Source organism: Bidens hawaiensis, unplaced genomic scaffold (genome assembly GCF_021521415.1).
Source record: "Bidens hawaiensis isolate Kalapana, Puna unplaced genomic scaffold, B.hawaiensis_p1.1 tig00030316_1, whole genome shotgun sequence".
NCBI lineage: Eukaryota > Viridiplantae > Streptophyta > Magnoliopsida > Asterales > Asteraceae > Bidens > Bidens hawaiensis.
The window spans coordinates 192,234-200,429 of record NW_027495058.1 but is presented as its reverse complement, the minus strand read 5'-3'; the positions used below and the strand labels follow the sequence as shown (position 1 = coordinate 200,429).

General features: G+C 49.1%; 1 pseudogene; it reads right to left on the bottom strand.

The window, feature by feature from the left end:
- Positions 1–231: 231 nt before the first annotated feature.
- LOC143580308 (G-type lectin S-receptor-like serine/threonine-protein kinase At1g34300 pseudogene) lies at positions 232–1,365 on the bottom strand (annotated as a pseudogene).
- Between the last annotated feature and the right edge of the window lie 6,831 nt (positions 1,366–8,196).

The following is an 8,196-nucleotide window of genomic DNA, read 5'->3' as shown; positions in this document are numbered from 1 at the left end:
CGTTGTAATCTCACAAGTCCCAATAAGTGGCGCCTCAGGTCTTGTTACAACCTCGGACAATGAAGACCAATCTGAACCGGTAACATTCCACGCCATTTGAGCCAAAGAGTCGTTAGGCTCATTAGCCCCTGAAAACAAATGCGTAAAAGGATTTGCATGCTTAGGGACCTCTACCATAGCTTCCAACATTTTAACAATGATGCTCATCATTAACCATCCCAAAAAGCCACCTTTAACATCCTCTTCACAACTTCATAATCCTTTTCTTCGATTTCAAAGTCTATCATCAAATCTTTCAATTGATCTTTTTCATACTTGCCCTAAGCCCATACGGGGAACCACTGTTGGCTATCACAAAGAGTGATGTCCATGTTCCTCCTCCTCCCGATGATCTCAAAAAGTAGCATACCGAAACTATAAACATCACATTTGTATGTAACTGGAAGAGGCATCCATATCTCAGGAGCAGCATAGCCCGGGGTACTCTGTCCCTTTGTCATGGTTATATGGGTGTTATCCCTATTGCAAACTTTTGCCAAACCAAAATCAGCTACTTTAGCACAAAAATTTGAATCCAGGAGTATGTTTCCTGGTTTGATATCATAGTGAACTATTCTTTGAGCGCATTCTTCATGCAAGTACATGATGCCGCTCGCCGTTCCCAGCGCAATCTCTTGAAGCTTCTCAAACCCTATCATAGCCCCTTTATCCCCTTTAAACAAATGATTATCCAACGAGCCGTTAACCATGAACTCGTATACAAGAGCTATTAAACTTGATTCAAAGAAAAACCCATAAAGCCTAACAAGATTAAATTGATGGGTCCTTCCCATAGTGCTCACTTCTGCCATGAATTGCTCCTCAAGTTGCTGATAATTTGACGTCCCATTTAGTACTTTGACCGCCACAGGCTTGTTGTTGTTGATGACCCCCTTGAAAACTATCCAGAACCCGCCTTAGCCCAATCTGATGTTGAAGTTATCTGTGGCTATTCTTAGTTGTTCAGAGGTGAACCGGATGGGCTTCTCCCTTTCCATGTCATCAAGGAACCGGGCCATGGCGATGGTGATGAATCGAGAGTCCTGATTCTTTTTGGCCTCCAGGGTAACTGCTATATTTTTATAAATTACCCAACAAACTTAAGAAAACCAATTATAGTATACGTATATGTTGAATTCACTTAAGATTGAATTGAACTATAATTAAGGAGTATGTTGCTTCTAGATTTATTTTATTGGATGGTTTATTAAATATTAAATCTTAATGAATACAAATAGAATAACACCGATGGTAATTCCAGTAATGAAGCCTTGAGAGGGAGATGAATCAGATAAACCAGTACCAAAAGAAGGAGGAGAAACAGAAGAAGACTGAAGAGGTAGGTCCCAGCAGAGCCCAGTTGGACCCGCAAGACTCACCTTAAACAGGGACGTCTGCGCAGAGACCAACTGGATCCGCAGGACCAACCATGCTCAGAGACGTAACGTCCTTACGCGCAGTACGCAAGCTGGTCCCGCAGGAAATGCCTCCCAATGGTGAAGGACTCCGCCTGTCCCCGCAGCCTCGGATACAAGCCATTAGGGAAGGCCACCCGCGCAGCATGGCTACACGCACAAGGCACTTAACTCTCCCCAGTGTCACCTGAAGGAATGAGCAAAGGCGGGAGGGGGAAAACTCCCGCCTAAATGAGCCAGTCCGTATGATGGAGGATCTTTTGTGTGATACCTGACGAGGTACAGACAAGATCTGACCAAGAATGCGACAGCTCACTGACAGCAGCATGGCAGACAGCACGCCACAGCACTGTGACCAATAGCCGCCGCCTACCCACCAACTCCTGCCAAACCACGTGCCTAGCCTGTAGTTGGCAGAAGAGGAAGAGTGCACGACACGCCTGCTCTGTGTCAGCCGCTACCTATCCACCACTCACAGGCAAGGCACGTGCATAGGTTACAGTTGGTAGCGTGTTGGGCCGGCTAAACCCCTTGGAAACCTACCTTCGGCTATAAATACCCCAATGGTATGATCATCTTGGAACATCTTATCTTATCATATATACCTGATATCTGCTCTAGCAATCTCTTAATATACTTTTATATTTAAAGAGCAATCTAGTCTGATTCTCACGCCGGAGGGTGGTCACAAGGAGGAACCCCCCCCTTCTCAGTGACGAGCTCACGGTGTCTGTTTTGCAGGTTATCAGAAGAACCATCTTCCAAGGGTCTAACCCCTCGTGGGAAACAGCTCTCCAACCCCCAGGTTACCAGTAATCTGCCCGTGGGTCTGGTTAGTGTTTCTTCATTGGCGCCATCCGTGCATAAAGCTACAACTTCATTTTTCTCCAGTTTTTTCAAACTTCTAGAAAGATGGTTAAAGAAACTCCGGTAACCACAACCCCAGCTACTGGAGGGAATACCGGCAACACAGTTTTTACAAACACTACCCCGGTTACCCAAGCCGGGGCAAGTGAAGTAAATTTTACGAACACTACCCCAGTTACCCAAGCTGGGGCAAGTGCAGTAAATAATCGCCCACTGGGATTCACCGATACCCAGTTTAAAAAACGAACAAGACTCCCCCGCCAAACTCTCGATGAAGTTAAGGCATGGGCGGAGGCACGACAAAAGGAATTCCAAGCTGAGTTGGACGAACGCTTGCGTTCCGTCCAACAGGCCGACGAATTCGAAGAATACTTGGACAATGACTCGGAGGAATCCGACTCCGACGCGAACCCTCGCCATAGGGCAAAAGGGAAGCGTAAGGAAACGGACTCCCAACCGAGAAGGCATTTTGGACAAGCCTTCAAACCAAAAAGCACAGGTGGAAGTTCACGAGACTTCTCCAAAACGTACAGACCGAACGTTGCAAATGCGGGAACGTCCAAATTTGCAAGGGACATTGCGGAAGCAATTGCCCCAAAAAGTGCCAAACAAATGCCCAACATAGGCACTTATGATGGTATGTCCGACCCAGACGACCATTTGAACAGGTTCATAGCAGGGGCAACCGTCAGCAACTGGACGGAACCCACGTGGTGTTACATGTTTCAAATGACGCTGGTGGGGGCTGCTAGGGTTTGGTTTGATCGTTTACCGGTTAACCACATTTACGACTGGGCAGACTTCCAGCAGAAGTTTAGCCAACACTTCAGCCAGCAGCGAAAGTATACCGAGGAGCAATGGACAATCCTCAAATGCATACGGGAAGAAGATGAATCTCTGCCAAACTTCATCACTCGCTTCAACTCAAAGAAGTTAAGTTTGGGCAATATCAGCGAGGATCTTGTTCGCGCAGCCTTCATCCAGGGCGCGCAGGACCCAGAGCTTATCCGCACCCTAACGGGTAAAGATGGAATGCCATCCACATGGGATGGCATCATGACAGCAGCTAAACGCTATGCGGAAACAGAGAAGCAACTGGGTAGAGACCTTCCGCAGAGCACAAACCTTTACACCCAGAGGACGAGAGAGGACAACGTCCTCACCGCCCGATTGAACAAAAAACGGAAGCAAGGCATTTGGCAGTCAAGGGTAAACTTTGACACCTCATCCGGCTTACAGCACCGATTGGGTGAAAGGGATAATGTAAAGCTGCACCGGAACTCCAGATGGACGCCACTTACCAAAAGCGTCACTGACATATTTGCTACTGAAGAGCTCCCATGGCCAAAGCCTCCAGTAATCCAACATCGTCACGATGCTGATCGGAGCAAGTACTGTGACTATCACAGAACAAAAGGCCACAACACTGAAGAATGCATAGACGTAAAAGACATGGTCGAAACATTCGTCAGAGATGGGACGCTCGCACACCTCGTGGCGAAATAAAAGCTAAGCAGGCAGGCAGGTGCGTGTGGAACCATGGCTGGGGTAAACATGAATAAAAAATCAGCTTCAATATGGAGACTACATGCTGCGTAAAGAACGAGATCCCGAAACAGGTGCGTGTCGGCTCGATGGCACTCCTGTCCCAACATGGAAGGGAGTTCAATTACACAGTTTGCATGTAATCAATTCCAATTTGTACAGAAAAGGCCAAGAGCCACTTCTAATGGAAATGATTCTCTTTCAAACGTCGAAGCTGATGATTTACATTTATACTTTTGTACACACTAATATGCCGGTTTTCACCGCATAATTACAAAAAACGTCATTGCATGGGAAGGCGGTCCTACCCGCACGAACCCAAAAAGCATGATAAACCTTCACGCAGGTCAGTTGAAGGGGAAAAAAGTTACCATATGAAAGTGCTGGTCTATCCGCATGAATCATTCGAGGGAACTGCACCAACCTATCAACAACCGCGCGTGGGACGGTTCAAAATTCTAAAGAGGAAAAGGTAAACCTATACGCAGGTCAGGTATGGGTAAAGTTTTGCCATCCTACTAAGTGCAAGTGACGGTTCTACCCGCGCAATCACGAAAGAGGAAGCAAAACTTCACACCTGTTATCAACCACGTTCAAAGGTTAACTTATCCTCAAAAAGCAAGAAAAACCTACACGCAGGTTAGATAAAAGTTAAAGTTTAGCCATCCTACCAAGTGCAAGTGACGGTTCTACCCGCACAATCACGAAGGAGGAAGCGAAACTTTAACCCACTATCAACCACGTTCAAAGGTTCTTATTCTAAACACTTGGAAAATTGCTATTTTAAACTAAGTATGCAAGTCATAAGTTTATAAAGCAAAGAATCCAATGAAAGGAATAACAATCGTATATTTCAATGATATATTACAACAGTGGCCGGGTAACTACCCGCCTAAAAGAAATCTATACAAAGCTAAGTCTACCCTAGCAGTGGGAAGGGATCTTCAGGATCAGGCTTCAGGGCCACCTCCGCTTGGACCAGCACCGTCAGAGAGCGGCTGCCCAAGGAAAGCCTTAAGGATGTTTAGCCCATCATCAGCAGCAGCAGCTTCATTCACCTTCTCCACCACTGGATGCGGGAAGGCAGCGTACTGGTTCACAGCTTGGTCATAAGCAGCTTCAGTATTAACATTGAATAAAGGGAAGTTGGAGGGCGGAAAGCCTCTCTCAGCAAACCCAAGACCAAGCAGGAAGCCAGTCTTCTCCCCATCCTCATGAGAAGCGTTGAGGGCTGCGCTCATCGCATCGTCATAAGAGGTCTCTGAAAGGACCCGACGCACAACCTACAAAAGAATACAAGTTAGAACATTTTCTAATTACGAGCGGAAAGCGTAAAGAAAAAGATAAAGATACCTGAGGCAACGCTTCTCGAAGCAGCCATTGGAGGGAAGCTTGACTTTCTTTGTAAGCACGTTCGGCTCCGCTTTTATCAAGGTTGGCAAGTTGAACTTCCTTGGCGGCAGCCTCTTCGACGCTTTTGAGTTTCCTTTCAGTGCGGTCAAGCACCCCCCTCTGGTCAAGGATCTCCTGCAGCTTCTTGGCATCTTCCATTGCCAAGGCGTCATGAGCATGCTGAAGAGCCTTTAATTTGCATTTAAGCTGCTCATTCTCTTCGCGAAGCGGCTCAGCAACAGCTTCAGCCTTGGCAGCCCTCTCAGTTGAGTTTCGCGCAGTCTCCTTAGCCAGCCGAAGCTGTTCATTCACAGCTTGGGCAGCCTTGGAGCGGGCCTCGAGTCGCGCCTGGACTTCAACCTCGAGGGCCTTGAATGCTCTCTCCTTCTCGGCGGCGGCAGCGGCCAACTGCCGGTTCTCCTCCCGCAGAGCTCGCGTCTCAGATATTTCTTTGGCGCGAGCTGCTTTTAACTTGTCGTTTTCACGACAAAGCAGCTCGACGCGGGGCTGCATCCGGGCTTGGAGAACCCGAAGCTCATTGGTTAGCCTACCCTCCTGGTAGCTAGCCATGGCTTCCCCCAACGCACCATGAGGAGCAGCGTGGCGAGCCCAATCCACACACTCCACAGGGGTGCGAAGGGTTGTTCCTCGGCGTATGTTCCATCTTGGAACATACACTTCATTGGAATCCGACACTGCAAAAGAAACAAAGGCAGTTAGGAAAAGATGACAAAAATATACAAAGGAAAAAGAACCCTACGTACCTGTAGGGTCAATAACAGGCCGATAGCCGCCAAACCCATCACCTGAACCTAAAGGAAATCCATCCAACAGGTCAGGCAGATGGGAAGGTGGCATAGATCGGCGGGAAGCCCGGCGCGTACCTGATGGTCCGGCCGTCGGTGCCGGTGGCGCAGGTATAGTGGCAGCCGCTGTGGTAGCCATTGTTGGCGTCGCCTCCTCAGCAACAGTAACCGCCGGCTCCGTGAAAGATGCTGTAAAAATTGCACTCACGGCCGGCGGAGACACCTCAGCTGGAACAGCCTCAGGAAGGCTGGAACCAACGGAAGCAGGCGCAGACGCCTGGGTCGACGCCTCGGGAAGGCTGACCGAGCCTTCCCTCATTGGCGGGGGAATACTTGCTCCAACTACACCCGGGAATGCGTCAACATCCACACCTGCACAAGCAAAAGTGTTAGAAAAATTTATTTGAAACAACAAATCTAGACAAGAATTATGGGGGTACTTACGGGGTTTCTTGAGCTTGAACGTACGGACGAGCGGGGGCGAACCCGATGGAGCCGGCCTCTTGACACCGGTAACCGTCGTCGTCGCTGCCTCCCCGGAGGTAACAGCTACAGCCTCCGGAGCGGTGGTCTCCTCACCACCGGGCTTCCCCGCCACCTCTGCACTATCTGACTCCGAGTCAGATAGGACTACCGGGTCGGCCGTAGAGGCCACCTTCTCTTTGCCTTTCCCGACGGCAGCCTTTTTCTTCCGCACCAGTGGAGGACCTTCTGCGGATTCCTCAGAAGAAGAAATGTCAACTCCAGCAGCAGGCACAGCATTGAGAGGTTCAGGGTAGAAGATAGGCTTACCTGGCCGTCGGTGGCTCAGGATCTCTTGGCCTGGCGGGTAAACCTCCACAAACCGACCCGCGGTCTGCTCTAAGATGGGCAACTCGTTCTCGTCCAGAGCACGAGTACCCATCCGCGCGGGACCATCTTCCTCCCGCGGGTTCAGGAGCGACTGAAGATCGTTCCCCTCTGAAATCAACAAGAAAGTTAGAAAAAATCGAAGTCAGCAAAATGAAACAAGACGTACCATAAGGGACAGAGTTCGAACCATATTCAAGGACGATCGGAACCTTATCCGCATTCGCCGCCTTCCACACCCGGCTCATCCCCAGCATCACCATCGCCGACTCCGGAAAACGGAAAACCGGGGACTGGACCCGGGATATCTTCGAGAACCATTCCGCCTCCTCGTAGTTGAGGGCGGGAAGGTTCGGAAGCGCCTGGCCATTCTTGAACTTCATGGCGATAGGGATGGCGCGAGCGGATATGAAGAAGAACTCTCTTCTCCATGAGCGAAGACTCCGCTCGGTGGTACAAATCTTTAAACCCTTGATACGGGTTGTAAGAGTGTACCACCCCTGGATGCACCTCCAAGTGTAGAAGGTCATCAGACGGTCAACGAGGGGCTCAAGGCCCAGTATCCGGCACACCCACTCAAAGTGCCGGACCTTGGCAATGGCCATGGGGTGCACCTCTGTCAGGTGCACACCATGCCTCTCCAGGACACGGTACACAAACTTTGTCAACGGGAACCTAAGGTTTCCGTAGACAAAGAATGCAGCATAAACCCCGATCTTGCCACTAGGGGCATCGTACACAGTATGGTGGGGTTCAGGAAACTCAGGCTCGAGAGACTCGAGCATGAACTTCCTGACGATATACTGGTACAGATCGACAGGAAGAGAGCACTGGCAGTCGCCAGCAGTCTTCTGGTCATCAGCATCATGAGAAGACATGGTGGAAGAAAGATGAAAAGAGATTTCAGGGTAATGCTTTACTGAACAGAAAAATTCGCCGGAAATTACTTGAGAAGAAGAGATGAAAGTGAAAAGTGTGAATTGCAAATAACCCTCTCCCCCTTTATATAGTAATCGCAATTAATGCGATGAATTTAATACGGAAGAGAGAGAAATCAAAGGTGCAATGAAACTATGACGCGTGGCAAAAGCAAGCTGGCAACATCTGTCACAAGGACGTATGCCAGAGATTTCGCGGCTACGCGCCCGAAATCCCGTGCCCACGCGCCTGAAAAAGCAACTGGAATGACCATGTTCTGTCACGTCACCATAACTCCCTGCACGTCCTGACACAGTCAGAAGAAACCGTCGCACGACGTTTCAGAGGTTTGGACTTATCTTTTC